Source organism: Pinus tabuliformis, chromosome Q, assembly GCF_031772625.1.
Source record: "Pinus tabuliformis cultivar Carrire ecotype Pingquan chromosome Q, CPIR1, whole genome shotgun sequence".
NCBI lineage: Eukaryota > Viridiplantae > Streptophyta > Pinopsida > Pinales > Pinaceae > Pinus > Pinus tabuliformis.
In genome coordinates, this window is record NC_142296.1 from 635,903,144 (window position 1) to 635,919,308 (window position 16,165).

Genomic DNA, 16,165 nt, shown 5'->3' on the forward strand with positions numbered 1-16,165 from the left:
ATGAAGGAGGAGGTGATGAAGGTGATAGAGATGCCCTGCACAATGCTTATTCAAACAAATCAATGAATTCTTGCAAACAAACCAAGTCCTAGCTAACTCAATCCAACTGTTAATGAATGAATAAACAGCAGCCTTGTTTGAAAAGAGAACCATATACATCACGGGAGCAAGAACATGCCAAAATATCTAAATGCATACAAACTCCTACCAATCGATTCTAAGCATAAAAAGCTACGTTACCCATCAAAACCAACTACAATGACAAAGCAAGATCTAAAGAGCAGATTTTATTTCAAGAACGCAACAAACACATAAATATAAACAAGGGAGGTACTGGGCGCTTGAGATGGGCCCAACCCCAAGAGCTACAGCCTCCCAAGAGAGATTTAGAGCTGGTGCAAAGCTGGATCCATCTTTATTAATCAAGAAATGAAAAGTTACATCAAAACTGTCCACAAGGAGAGCTTGAGCATGAGCTGAAAGCAAAGATATTCTATTGCATAAAAATCGAACTACAAACTAGCTAACTAATGGCTAAAACAAAATGACTAATTGGCTAACCAAATTGACTAACTAGCTAATCCCAAAGATGACTACCAACTAGCTAACCAAAATGAGGCCCTAAGCCTTCTTATTTATACAATTTGAGGACCCAACAGTCCTCCTAAAAGTTAGGGACTTGGCTGCCCAAGACTTGTAGTTAACAACAATCCTACTTGACTTGCTTGGCTGCCCTTGTGCTGATTGATTCAGTGGCCCTTGAACTCCGAGCTGATGGTGGAGAATTCGAGGTAAGGGCCCATAAATGAGGGGGACACCTTCCTACAAATCCTCTAGCTTGTTCTCCCACGAATTTGGCTGCCAAGTGCTCATTAAGACCTTCCATTTTGTCTCCAAGTTGACCAAAAAGGCTACACAAAGCACCCATTAGACTTGTTGGCATAATGACTAACCAAATTCACTCTATTAACATAAAAATAATCAAAAACATGCAATAAACAAATGAGAATGGTGGACTAAGCCAAATTAGGAGGTTGAATGAGCCCAAATAATTGTACATTTTTGGGGCTCATCACATGTTCCGCTTATAATTGTATGATCATGATAATCTCTGTGAATATGTGTTAAATTATTCAAAATTTCTACATGGTATTAGAGCTGCTTGATTTGTAGAAGAGACTTTTATAGGATATCAAGCGAGGATTGATCATTGGATCTATTATTCAGAAAGTGTTTACATTTTATTTCTTCGGGCAGAGTCTGTAATCGGGCCAGGTAGCCTCTGGATTCATCCTTCTTTTGGAAGGTGAGATATCCGGTGAATGCCCATACAGTCGATCTCTGTACAAGAAATACTTTGTTCTCACGAATTCTAGATCAGAAGCGGTTGAGTTTTGAGCTGGTGGAATTCGAATTTAATTCCAAAGCAAGAGATAAAACTCAGAAACATTCAGTGTGAGAATGGAGACAGTATGCCTAGGTATCTCACAAAGTTCACCAATGCCGGGATGAGCTGGGAAGTGTGGGGGTGACTGTCGGATGAGGATGGTGAGTCTAGCACTCCTTGACCTTCCTAAGAGTTGGCATAGCTACCAGGACTCGGTGAATGGAAGGGAGAAACTGCCAAATTGGGAACGACCATGGTCGGATTTGATGCAGGAGGAGATTAGACGGAGCACCAGAGACAGTTCTTCATCTATGCATGATGAGGAGAACTATGCCTTAGCGAGTAAGGTGAAGAAGGGGAAGGAGAAGGTTTCTCTTTCTGAATCTTATTCTTCCAGTGATGGGAAGAAGGTTGAGAAGTCGAAGGTGAGATGCTTTCGTTGTCATGAGATTGGTTCACGGGTCAAGAACCTGTATGCTCTTGAGGTTCAAGATGCATGCAAAGCCTTGAGCAGCGAGGCAATTGATGAAGACTTGGTGGTTGAGAGGGAAGGTATGTTACCTTTCAACATGCAAAGCCAGAATAAGTCTCAGACGATTGTGGAGGAGCCACGATTGGTGCAACAACTTCAGGAGATTGTGGAGGAGCAATAACAGGGGAAGCTGAGAGGAGATCGAGTAGAGACATCTACTCATCCAGAGACCTCCAGTAGGGGGAAACTTCAAGCCAGGTGGGCTGAGGGATCGCATGCAGCCATACCTCCAGGTAGGAGGTGGGGTGATGTGGATTGATTGACCCAAGGAGGAGGGGCAGGATCCTTGAGGTACCCAACCTCTTGGATGAGACCTTGCTATAGGAGCCCCAGATGTGTAGTAGTAGGAACTGACTGATTGAGTAGAGACATATGCGGATGGAGCGGCAGAGAGAGCGACAGTGCAGGGAATCCCAAGACAGCGCATAGCTAGCAGGCTGTAGCAATGCGAGAGGCACAAGTGTTTTGCACAGTGCTAGGTGGCACAAAGAGGTGTGCAATGGTGCGAGATGCATGGAGATGTTGCAGTAGCGCAGATGTCATAGAGGGAGCACTTGTCAGCAGCAGGTAGAGCTTCAGCATCAGAGGGTGTTTCTATCCCAACAGGGAGGTCAGTTGGGAGGTGCAGTGTGGATGCAATGCTGGGAGATAGAACCAGCAGCAGCACGGATGCAGTCAGACATCAAAGTGACAGAGGCTAGAGCAGTTAGATACTGAAGAGCACAGAGATGCAGAGTTTCAGTCGACAGAGGCAATAGCAGTCAGAGACTTTGATGACAGAGCAAGTGGACCGGCCAGATGTGTTGCATGGAGAACATTCCAGAGTTACAGGATCGGGTTTGAGAGGAAGCCTTTCTTGTTGAGAGGGAGTGTTGAAAAGTGTACAACAAGAAATGCTTGTTGAGAGTGCAACAAGATGATGGAGCTTAGTGAAAAGAGTCGCCTTCACTAAGTGGGCCCGCAGGCTATTTTTGGCGCAAGTCTATTTTTAGACTATATCTATTTTTAGACATATGGATCATGTCTATGGATTGCAGGTTGCTATTTATGGATGATTAGTCAAGTTGGGAAAAATAGATGGACTTCTATTTTTTATGAAAGTGTGAGTGATCACAGTGTGAGTGATCAAAGTCTATTTTTAGACTGGCTGTCAAAAATAGAAAAGTCAAATATTATTGTCTCATAATAATATTTGGACTATAAACTTGATCTTATTCTCTTGGAGCACTTTAGGATGAGCTACGGATGTGGTACATGCAGATCCCAGAGGGAAATACGTGGTTACCTATGGGATGACTAATATTTGCATGCATGACTTCAGTTAGAACTCAATCAGTTGAGTTTGGTGGAGTTGATTGTGGAGTTGATGGAGTTGTGTTCAGTTTGACTTGGTTAAACTAGTTGTAGTTAGTCTAACTGCAGATAGACTAATGATGAGTTGTTAAACTAATTATTAACTCATGATGCAACTAATGAATACATCAGTTAACTCAGTTGCATGTCAGTGCATGTTCAGTTCAACAGGGACAAGTGGTAGAGAATCAGATTGCTATCAGTTGTGACTATAGTTGTGCACCAGATCTTGCACAATCAAGGGATTGAGTATGCCAATGAGTTTGCTCACGTATTTGCCCAATATTGTAGCCTGTGCTCACGTCCAACAGAGTGTGAGTGATTATTTGCAGGTCAAATACGAGTTTGGTAAGCCATTCTCATCAGTTCTTGAGTAGGTATTGAGCTGGAGAGGCAAGCAAGCAGCGGGGGAGATTTGCAGATCAGATCTGAGTTGTATTGTGTGTAGCATGAGGAGATAATACTGAGTACTTGGGATGAGTATTGTACTATGTATGTTACATGATTCAATCAATATAATATATAGATAGTTAGGGTTTTTAGCGAGATGCTTTCCCCAGGATACATACTGTGTTAATGATTTTGATTGATGCTTCTATGTGTGCCTGTGAATGTTTCTGCTTCTGTAAATTGATGATCAACGTACAGGAGATTATGTATTATACATGTTCCGCTTATAATTGTATGATCAGGATAATCTCTGTGAATATGTGTTAAATTATTCAAAATTTCTACAATGAAAGCCCTCTTCACCTCATGAAAAGCTAGATCACCCAACACTATGATGTTTCACAGAGAAAACAACAGCACTTCCTTACAAAATACAAAATTCCAGCCTCTGGATCTCTAAGATGAGGGATCCAAATATAGATGTTTGTAGGTGGGTGAGTCAGCTTCTGGGATTTTGATTAGTGTCATTTCTTTGATAGTTCTTGGTTCCACTTGGAGATTTCATGATCTCTTACTCATCCCTAGGCGAATTTAGAGAGGCAAGTGTCAAATGAGCAGTTTCTAGAAGATTCTCTGGGTTTCCACCTAGAAAACTGCCTCTACCATTTGTCTACTCTCGCCCATCGCACCGTATAGAAGGGATTTTTAGTATGCATCGCACCCCCCATGTGTAATAGGTGAGATGCATCGCATCCTGACCATGGAGCAGGTGAGATGGTCCAGTTTTGACCTGTTCTGAGCAGTTTTTCAGGGAGAACTTCTGGGAAATGATGTAATCAGCTGACCTTGTTTCTTTAGGGTATGAAACAACATTTTTAGGGGCTTAGAAGACCTTGGTTTATGGACATATGTGATCGGGGTTGCAGTGCCCAAATATGTCTATAACATATACCTAGTAACATAAATGGGGTGGAAAATCATAGGCACAATGCACATCGCTCAATAGATACTCTGCCTTTTTCCTATCCTTTACATCCCAACGTTTCCTAGTGTGCAAAACATAATGATTATGCTCCTATCATTGTTCCATCATCCCCCTGGACTTCAGAAGGGTATGGTGCTCCTTTGGTTGACGACACCTCACCGTCCCCACTAGATAGGATTCCCCCCTCCCCCACCCGTGTTGACCCACCACAACCGAATAGTGTACCTCCTCCTCTAATGACATATGATGCGCTGTCCTCCTTGCATATTATGTATATCCCCTTGTCGTCCCCTTAACGTGTCTCACATCCATCCCCGAAGTCTAGGGCCCATCCTACGTCACCTATTTCGCCCCTATATTCACCTACCAACTCTATAGACAGTGACCTTGACTTCCTCCTCCAGAAGAAGACTTTGGATGTTTGAACCCTCACTGTCCACAAGCCACTTGGCTCATCGCCCCCCCGCATCAGTCCTTCCTCGGCGAGGAATATCACCGTCCGTCGAGAACAAAACCAAGATAACAAACACTTCAGAGGATGCACTTGACCTCTTCCTTTTAGTCCATCTGACCGAAATGCCCTCATTGATGTTCCTATCGTCTCTACTACCTCTCCTCAGGCCCTTAGAGCACGGATGCCCGCACCTAAGTTAACATGACTTTCATCCTTTCATTGAATATCCAAGGTCTGGGGGCTAATCCAAAATATCTATCCCTTAGGGAACTTTTCCTTTCACTTCGTCCCTATATCATCCTTCTACAAGAAACTATGCATTCAGCGCCACAAGTGATAAAATATTTCAGGAAGATGCTTCCTGATTGGCAAATGGCAACCACTGATGTTGTAGATCGCTTGGGGGGTCTGGTGGCTCTATGGGAACCTCGATGGGTTAATGTAAAGGAATTTTCATGTTTTGTTGGAATCCTTCTTGCTAGTCATATGAGAGGGTTAAAGGGTCGAATTCATATTTTAAATGTATATGCCCCATACAGAGATCAGGTAGACTTTTGGAATAACCTAATAGCATCAAAGATTCTGGGACTTGTGTCTCTTGTCATTGCTGGGGATCTGGACTATACGATTGGTCTGGATGAGGTATGGGGGAAGTCTAGAAATGTTGATGCTATGGCTGAATAGATCAAAGATATTATTATCGATTTCAACTTTGTAGATATATGCCCTTCTACGATTGTTCCAACTTGGGACAATGGAAGATCGGGGGATGGGTATGTGGCAAAGAGGCTGGATCACTTCCTCTTACATGAATAGTTAGTTGAGAGACTTGGGTCCATCCAATAAGATATTGTGAATAATTATATTACGGACTATCAACCCATTACCCTACACTAGAGGAGGGGGGACCTCAGATGTGGGATGCCATTTAAGTTTAACCATGTGTGGTTGGAAGACCCAGATTTTAACAATCTTGTGCGGGAAGTCTGGAACCGAGTCAGGGAATAGGACATCTCTCCCATGAAGCATATCCTAGATAAGCTTTAGGCTCTTAAGGTGGAGGTAAAAGCATGGGAGAGGAGAAAACGAAGTCAAATGAACAAAGAGTTAAATGATATTTTGAGGGAGCTGGATGCCATACACCCACAAATGCTTGTGCATAATCTCCCAGTTGCTATCAGGAATCGTATTCAAGCTCTGGAACTTAAAAAGAAACATATACTACTTATTAAAGAGTCTACTTGGCGCCTAAAGAGTAGGGCCATATGGATTCGGGAAGGGGATAGGAATACTAAATTCTTTCACAGATTTGCCAATCATAGAAGAAAGATCAATTCCATATGGGAGATCATTGATGCAGCTGGAAACCAGTCTTAGACGTAGAAGGAAATTTGCAGAGCCGATGTTCTACATTTTCAAAAGACTCACTGTCATAGTGACTTGGACAGTTTTAAGGACCAAAGTTTGGGGGTGGAATTATATCCCTCCATGTTCGACAAGGATGTAAACTCAGATGTATACAAAGTTGTCTCGGGGGAGGAAATCTTAGGGGTGCTCAAATCTTTTAAGGGGGGCAAGAGTCTGGGACCAGATGGGTGGACGGTTGAAATTTTTACACATTTCTTTAACATTTTTAAGTAGGATCTTCTTGATATGGTGGAGGAATCACGAACCATACACCCGCATATAAATTCTACATATATTGAAGTAATTCCGAAAAGGACTCCCTCTGATTCTTTCTCGGATTATAGACCCATTTCACTTTGTAATCATATATATAATATTATCTCAAAAACTATTTCTAATAGGTTTAAGCATACTTTGTCAAAGTACATATCCCCTCAGTAGTTCGGTTTCTTGCAGAAAAGACAAATTCATGATGTTGTGGTGATTGCCCAGGAATGCATACATTCGATCCATTCTAAAAAATTAAATGTTGCTATTATGAAGGTCGACTTACAGAAGGAAGATCACTGTCTATATGACTGTCCATGCCAAATGTGCCAAGTGGATTATGGCCTGTGTCTCAAACGTTAGTTATGATGTTGTTATTAATGGTTATCCAATAGATTTCTTTAGGGATGAGAGGGGACTTAGACAAGAATGTTCACTCTCTCCTTTATTATTCATATTAGCAGTGGATGGGTTGAGTTTACATATCAAAAAAACGGTGGCACAGGGACAGTTTCATGCAATGAACTTGGAAAGAGATATCAGAATTTCACATAGCTTTTTTGATGATGATGTACTCATCATGGGGATGCTCAATAGGTTTGCATGGCTGACACTTTTTCATATTTTTGTGAAATTTTGGAATGATACAGGACTATACATGAGCTTATCATTCTACATGGCACAAGCGATATGGAGGTTATTGCATATATACATAGAATTTTTGGGGTGGCTTCAGATTTATTATCAGGGGGCATGAAGTATCTTGGCTATTGTATTAAGCCTTGTAGTTATAGGGTAAATGATTGGATGTTGCTTCTGGATCATTTTTATAAAAAAATTACTTAGTGGGAATTTAGATGTTTATCATTGGGGGGTTGTATCACATTGACCCAATCGGTGATCACACAGTTGGGAGTATACTAGGCACATCTATATCATCTCCCTCACACCATTATTAAGATTCTGAATCGGATTATGGCCAAATACATCTGGTCTGGTGCGACTAATAATAACAAACTCCACCTAGTCAAGCTGGACCATATCTCCCTTCCTAAACAGCTGGGTGGCTGGGGGATATTGAATCTAAGGAGATTTGGTTGGGCGTTACTGCAGAAGTCACTATGGAGGGGGTTATTTGGGAATGGAATATGGAGCATGATTTTAAGACATAAGTATCAAAAGGACCATGATTTTCCTGTCTAGATGTGTAGAGGGCATATTGGGATCTCATCGGGCTCAGCGATTTGGCTCAGTTTCATAAAAATCTGTAATTTTTTTTGTAGAATCTTGCATGGAAACTAGGTTCACAGACACCATACTATTATTGGAATGGATGACATACTGGGCATAGAAGGTGACAATCATATATCATATGGCTTTATACATTACATCAACAGCCGTGGGATATTGTTTTGGAACTAGGTCATTTTGGAATGGCAGGGTCAATGTCCAATATGGAAACGAGCGTGGAAACTGGGCTTGGATGGGCAAATGGCACGGGAGTGGGAGCAGATTAGTACTGGCATGAAGCTTTTAGGAGTATGTCGTGAGGCAAATGGGGACAAGATTGCTTGGATAGGCAAGATGAAGGAAGGTGGTGTTGTGGTCGCTGATGTATATAATGATGTCTGTCATTAGGAGGTCCAAAACACTTAGGTATGTTGGTTCTACAAATTCTGGAAATCTAAAATCCCCATTGAGATCATTATTTTTCTTTAGTTGGTTTGGAAAAACAAAAATCTAACATGGGAGAACCTTCAAAAGAGGAATTGGTAGGAGCCGGGGATTTGTGTACTATGTAGGAAAGCGGAGGAGGACAATACCCATATTTTTCTAAAATGCCCTATGACTGTACAGGTTTGGAGTAATCTTGCTAGTTTCATTGGTTTCCCCTATAACCAATATGAAAACATTACTGTATGCTTGAGTTGGTGGAGTAAACAGAATCCTACATGGCGGAACATCCCCCTTGTTCTTTAATGAGAAATTTGGACATGGCGTAACAAAATCATTTTTGAAAATTATGAAGAAAATGATATGCAGGTGATGGACCGCATTATAAGATGGTATACATTTGGAAAACAACATGGCACAGGTCTAAGAAGATCATTCACAAAAAGACAGGCCCTAGAATGGAGTACCCGCTGGCTTTTTTGATGGTGCGGCACAAAGGAACATATGTGGTTGTGGCTTTTGGATTGCTATATCAAAGGAGCAGGAATTCTGGGTCCATTTGGGCGCTAACAGAGGCACGAATATGAAGGCTAAAGCGATGGCTCTATGGGGTCTTCTTTGGTTCTCACGCTATCTTAACATCTCTTCCATTCACATTTTTGGAGACTAAGGATTATTATTGACCATGTTATGGGTTGCACAAAAGTAAACCAACCAATCCTCCATGGCTGGCTCAATCAAATCGAGAATCTTTGAGCCTCTTTTAGAGACTCAACGATATGCATATTGGATGTTTTGGATGGGATGCACATTGAAATCAAGATGGGAAATAACATAATAGATATCGGGGTGCTTCTCTTCCCTGAATAGCATCAACTTTTTTGTTGGAGAACACCTCTGATACATGCTGCTTTTTGATATTTTCTAGTGATTTTTCTTTTGACACGGTTTATACCTTTTCTTTGTTTGTGCATAGCATACTTCACATACAAATACTTTAATGGCTGTCTAATTAAATTAAAATAGATATATGGTTGTAACTATTTCTTTTTCTTTGTATTATTACCACTCGGTACATATTCACAAATTTCGATTACACAATTTTGTCACCACAAGTGGAGATGAATCTTGAAAAGACTATTAGACTTACTATAATGGCAAAAGTAGAGATGAATCTTGAAAAGACTATTCGAATTACTATGATGGCATTTGGCATTATTCAATGCAATATGCACTATATATATATATATTGCTTTTTTCATACTGGAAAAAAAAAATATTTAACGTACGTGTGCACGAAATCCTGAAAACTGATATTTAACGTACGTGTGCACGAAATCCTGAAAACTGCCATCATGGGAATTGCTCTCTCCCGGCGTTTTAATTGCTGATGAGTAACTGAACCGGCCGTATTTTTAGCCCAAGTCGGTCTATGTTTTTGTTTCAGGCAATACACTGTTCTCGAGTTCTCCCCTGTGATTTGTAAGGTGATCAAGATGGCAAGGGATACTGGTGTGGGTCGTGGCATGAATTTAAGGCTTCTGTTCAACGAGAAAAGTGGGAAGATATTGTTTGCAGAAGCGGGTAAAGATTTTGTAGATCTTCTTTTTAGCTTTCTCACGTTGCCAACTGGTTGTGTCATGAAATTACTTTCATCCCAAAAATTTGCAAAGAGAGTGGGCTGCCTCACCAACCTTTACAACAGTGTAAACAAGCTCGACTCCATGTTTATGAATGCCGATAAACTCCGCCTGCTAGAGCCGAATGTTATGTCTGCCGAGTCTAATGAATTCCTTAAAGTACAGTCGGCTCTCACGTTTGTGGCAATCCGGGTCAATATACTGGCAATACGCACCATATGACCACTCAGAAGGGTGGCCTCTGTGTTTGTGGCAAATCGATGAAGTACGCTGTGCAATTACAGAACCCCTGCAACGGAGATAACAGCAATGGTGGAGGAAGCAGTGGGGGAGGTTATGTGAAGGAGACGGTTACTTTCGTAATCACCGATGAATTGGAGATCTCTCCCGCTTCAATCATCACCTGCATTAACTTGCTCAATAAGCTCAATGTCCAAAATCTCTCGGATCTGAGAGAGAGAAATGCAAGTGTTGGTCGGATGAGCCAAGCACTTATCAGTGATTTAAACTAGTTACTATTGATTTTTTTTTAAATAGTTATTAGCGATTTAAAAAAAATAGTTACTATTGATTTTTTTTTAAATAGTTTTTTTTTTCCGAAGGTGGTAAAACCTATCAACTCAGGTGTCAAACCAACAGTGAGGACAGCCATCTCTGGCTGCTATCCGCGAACGCTGGGTTTGACTCATCACTGTTAAATAGAAAAACCACGCCACCTGGCATAACCCTGCTGGTGGTCCGTAATCGGGAGCAGGCTCTCACTCCTGCCAGATGCCTCTGGGTCTTGGGCCGTTAACCTGTTTCCTTACGTCCGAGGAAGACGAGCTCTTAACCAAGCAGAAGCAGTTTTACGGCATACTCCAGGCCGCTTTTTTAAATAGTTATTAGCGATTTAAAAAAAATAGTTATGGGTGATTTTTTTTATAAGGAAAAAATAATTTTAGATTTAAGATTTTTGTGATTTATAATGTAAATAGATGTTTTTTGGATTAATCAACTAATTACTATTTGGTTTCAAATCAATTAATGTGGTCTATCATGAGGACAAAGTGAAGAATTAATGGATTTTAAGGAATAAGTAGTATGGATGCATGATTGCCCAGAATTAGTAGTCCAAAACTAATCGTGGCTAAAATAGTTAAATTAGTTAGAAAGGTAAGTAAAATAATATATATTTGGTTAAAAAGGATAGGTGAAAACTAGCAGTTGTTAAATTAGTTAAATAGGTAAGTAAAATAATATATATTAGGTTAAAAACTAACTATTAGGAATAAAAATAAATTTAAAATATTAAAAATAAATATAAAATAAATAAATATCAGTTTAATTTTAATAATTAATTAAAATGTTAAAATAATATATATTTATTTAAAACCAACTGTTTTAATTTTTTTCCCATTATATTAAAGTCTTTAAATTTATTTTTGAGTAAATATTTGATTTTAATATTCTAATAATTAATTAGATATTATCAATTTATAATTTTTTTTGGACTTACCTTAATCAAATATATACCTAAGATAAAGAAACAGAACCCAAGATAAAGAAATCAAAATATACAAATTAAAAAAATTACTAATTAAAATTAAATATAAAATTAAGAAAGATTCGAAACGCGTCGACAAATGATATTCCATGTGATTTTCGCCGAAAAATCTTTCTTAACTTGATATGGATCACAGAAGCCTGAACTCTATTAAATATAAAAATTTATATACATTTATTAGATATATTAAAAAACGAAAATATCAAAAAACCAATTTATCTTTCTATTAAAAAAAGAAATAGTCCATATCTTATATTTTTTAGTTTTACTAGTAAATATTCATTTCTTTCTATGATAATTTAAGTCTTTTTTTAATTTTTATTATAACTTTCTATAATAATCTAAAACTTTCATATTCTTATTATAACTTTTCACAATTGTTCAAAAATTGTCACATCTGATTGTTCTTTTTTACTTCAACCTACAACAAAGAAAACACCCTCACATATAGATCTATTTACATATTCAGATTCTCTTTCTTGATTTTGGATAGTCTCCTAAAAATACACCCTCACATATAGATATATTTACATATTCAGATTCTCTTTCTTGATTTTGGATAGTCTCCTAAAAAACACCCTCATCTATTTACATATTCAAATTCTTTTTCTTGATTTTGGATAGTCTCCTAAAAATACACCCTCACATATAGATATATTTACATATTCAAATTCTCTTTCTTGATTTTGGATAGTCTCCTAAAAACACCCTCACATATAAATCTATTTACATATTCAGATTTTCTTTCTTGATTTTGGATAGTCTCCTAAAAATAGTTAGTTAATGCTACTGCCATTAACTAATTCTGAACCACTTTGCCGCAATTAAGACATCCCACAATAACTATTATTAACTATCACAGTCCATTTATTTATTTATTTTTCCTTCTTAATTTTGAACCTCTTTGCTGCCATTAAGACACCCCACAGTACTAAGTTCTCTGCCGTATTGTGATTTAAAACAGTTAGTAGTGTTAAATAAGAAGGTGATCACATTTTTATGGTTTAGGCGCTGAAGTTGCTGGCAAGGGCTAACCAGCCATATATTGAGTCATAAATGCCCTGGCCATCTATGTATGTGGTGCATGTCAGTGGGATGGCATACATAACTCCGGCGGGCGACCTCGCGTTTCCGGTGACATACACGGGACCCACCAACGAGGGCCCGCCCGCCCCGTCTCGTTTTTGACTCCGGCGGCCAGCATGTGTTTTTGGTGGAGTATGCGGAGGAGTAGTCGGAGAATGTGTTTCAGGCCGCGTGGGGATGAGCATTGACGCAGATAATTAATTACGTACATTTCTCCGCAGTCCGTCGTTTTACTCGCTGCTCCCAACACCAATCATGAAGCCGCGCGATTCACCGATTTGAATTTGAATTGATTTATCGCGCCAATTTCATTTTCATTTGCAGTCAATATCCGAGGATTGAATCGTGGAGTTTGGGTTGTTTTGTTACAGTGTTGTGGAATCGAGTTTGTTTGAGGTTAAGGAATGGGATGCAATGGACAAAACCTTTATGGGGCACCAGGGCTCTTCTTCCTCAATCACTTTGGATGGGTATGAAGGGTAATTCCCCATGGATATTTCTACGCGGTTATGGATTGCTTCTGCGAGAAGACATGGAGCCACACTCCGCAGTACAAGATCGGATACTGCCAGCAGTGTCCAGAGAAGGTGTGATGGCCCGTGGAATTAGGGCAACGACCCTCTCCATACTTCAACGCTGGAATGTTTGTTTTTGAGCCGAGTCAGCTGACATTCGACTGCCTTTTGGAAACTCTGATGGCTACTGTGCCAACGCCCTTCGCAGAACAGGTCTGGATCTGTTCTCATTTCAGTGAGGATCATGCACATTTTTGTTTGGTTTACCAGATCTAATTTTGACTAAATTGTGGTATATGTTTTGTAGGATTTCTTGAATATGTATTTTGAGAAGATATACAAGCCCATTCCTCTGGTGTACAATCTGGTTCTAGCCATGATGTGGCGGCATCCTGAGAACGTGGACTTGGACACTGTCAAAGTTGTTCACTACTGTGCTGCTGTAAGCTTTCTTTTCACTGCAAATTTGGGTTCGATAGAAACAATATGATTTATATATGAAAGACGAGATAGGTGTTCTGAGCGTACAGGGTTATATTAATGGATGAATGTGGATGTGCAGGGATCGAAGCCGTATATTGGTTAGCCCTTGCCTTTGCAAAACAAGTCTCTGTGGGAGGAGAATTTTGTGGCCAGACTTTGAAGATGCATGAGATGAATTGGTGACACAGGGAAGATGACAAAAAATAAGTCTTAAATTCTTATCAAATCATTTATAGTTAACAATGTGGACTGAGAATGAAAATATTAATGGTATTAATCTTTTGGTGTTGTGATATCGATTGCAGGGGATTATTGGAAGAGATTTGAGAGACTTTTAAAATATTCCATGGTATTTTCCGAATGCAGATGAGCTTAGAAAAACGGTAAATAAGTGTGGAGCTTTTGAGATTGAGAGTTTAAAGTGTGCGAGAGGGTGCCGAGTATGCGTGAGGAAGATTTTGAAGAGTATATTAAGAACCCAAAAATGTTTAGTTGTGTGAAATCCAATTTATTCAAGAGCTTTGTGTGTAGTTTGGTTGAAGCCCACATTGGCAAGGAATCTACAGAGATTTTTTCAGGTTTTTTCCTGAGAAGGCCTTAGCACTTCCACTGTGCAATCCACCTTCTAGTCTGTCCCATACATTGTCGCTTAACTTATAAGAAAGTAGTCGACAATGTCTACAAAATCATTTGAATTTTTATATGAGAAGGAATAAATTTACGTGAGAGGTAATCCTTTTGATCAAGATATTTATGTGGATTTGTAATATTATTTAGTATTCTTATTATTAAAACGACGGGGCCAATCTGTTATAACAAGTGATAAAATTTGAGATTTTTTTTTTAATTGTATATTTAAAATGCAAATAAAATAGTCCAATTTCATTCTTGTCAATTCAATTAGGAAATATTTTGAAATTTATAATTGAGTTACCCTCAAGTCAAAGTTAGTAAAGTCGGACTTAAAGGGAAGCCAATAATTAAACCTGCTGATTTTGAAAGTTCTGCTAATTTTGTAAGTCTCTCCATGAATTGTTTTTTATTTTTAAATTAGTGGTTTGTTTGGTACATTTCACTGTTTTAAAATTTTATTTGAGGTATAAAAAGCTAACAATTAGTTGTTTTTTATTTTATTCTAAAATAGGTGGCATATATATATATATTTTGGGAAATAAAAAACTAACCATCATATTTAATTTAATTTTTAATTATGTTTTGTGGAGATGATAAAGTGGATTCATAGTAAATTATAAAATTATTTTATGTAAATGATATTATTTTAATTATAAAAATAAAATTAATAAAAATTATTACTATTATTATTTAATAGTTTGTTTTATTTTTTATTTTTAAATTGTAGATAAACATTTGTATTTATTTTATTTTAATTTTTCAAAAATTTTAAATAATAATTGATTAATTTTGTATTAGTAAATAGTTTTAGTAAAAATGAACTATACGTTTATAAGTGATGTTATAAGGAATTTTTAATTATAAGTTACTTTATAAGGAAATTTTAATTAAAATTTAAATATCTAATTTAAATTTAATCTAATAAATGTAATTGATCAAGAGGACTCTTTTAAGTGATGTGATTGAGAGGATTGGAAGGTTCAATATTGATGCAACCCCATAGCGATCACTGAAGAAACCTAGACCATCTCAAAAAGGTCCCCCAAAATGGCTCACCAAAACACTTGAAAGTATTCATTTTGATGAGGTCGAAAAGAGAGGAACCATATTACGTATTTAAATTTTAATTAGAAATTAGTTATCATATTATATATTGATTGAACATGCTTAGATTTTATTAGCATTTTTTGATGAGTAAGGTTTCATTATGTTAAATATATATTGGCTTCATTGGCTTGTTATATTTGGCTTGATTCTCATAGATATCATAGTTACGTTTGAAGAGCTATGTGATAATTCCAGTGCATCAATGAATTTATATTTTTGCATAGCCATAGATTTCAGTATCATTTTTTATTTTTTATTATTATATGCGAGCTGTTGTTTGAAAATTAGCCTAATTGATAAAAGTAATCAAGGCAGTGAGAGTGCCATTCACCAATTTTCTAAGAGAAGAAGGCCCCAACCTCTTGAAAATTGTCTTTTTACCTTAAACCTTTCAAACACCATAGTTCTTTGCTTTCATTTACTTCTCTTCTAGAATAGAATGATGATTCAAGTACATGCTAGTTAAAGAGATGAGTAGAAGACTATGAGCAACCACTCATCTTCACTCTCATAGATGAGGAAGGTTGTAGTGCATTCTCATCCCTATAACTAGTATTGGCTCTATATTAACTAAGTTGAGTAAAAGATTGTCAGAATGTCCACTTGCCTCCACCAAGAAGGAAGGCCCTAGTGCATTAGTTATCCTTTTTGATTGAAAACCCCTTTGATCATTTTCCCATCATTTGAGTGAAAACTTGGAATTTTT

General features: G+C 38.1%; 1 pseudogene; it reads left to right on the forward strand.

Moving 5' to 3' along the window:
• Positions 1-13,345: 13,345 nt before the first annotated feature.
• On the forward strand, positions 13,346-13,822 carry LOC149221073 (galactinol synthase 4 pseudogene; annotated as a pseudogene).
• The last annotated feature ends 2,343 nt before the right edge of the window (positions 13,823-16,165 follow it).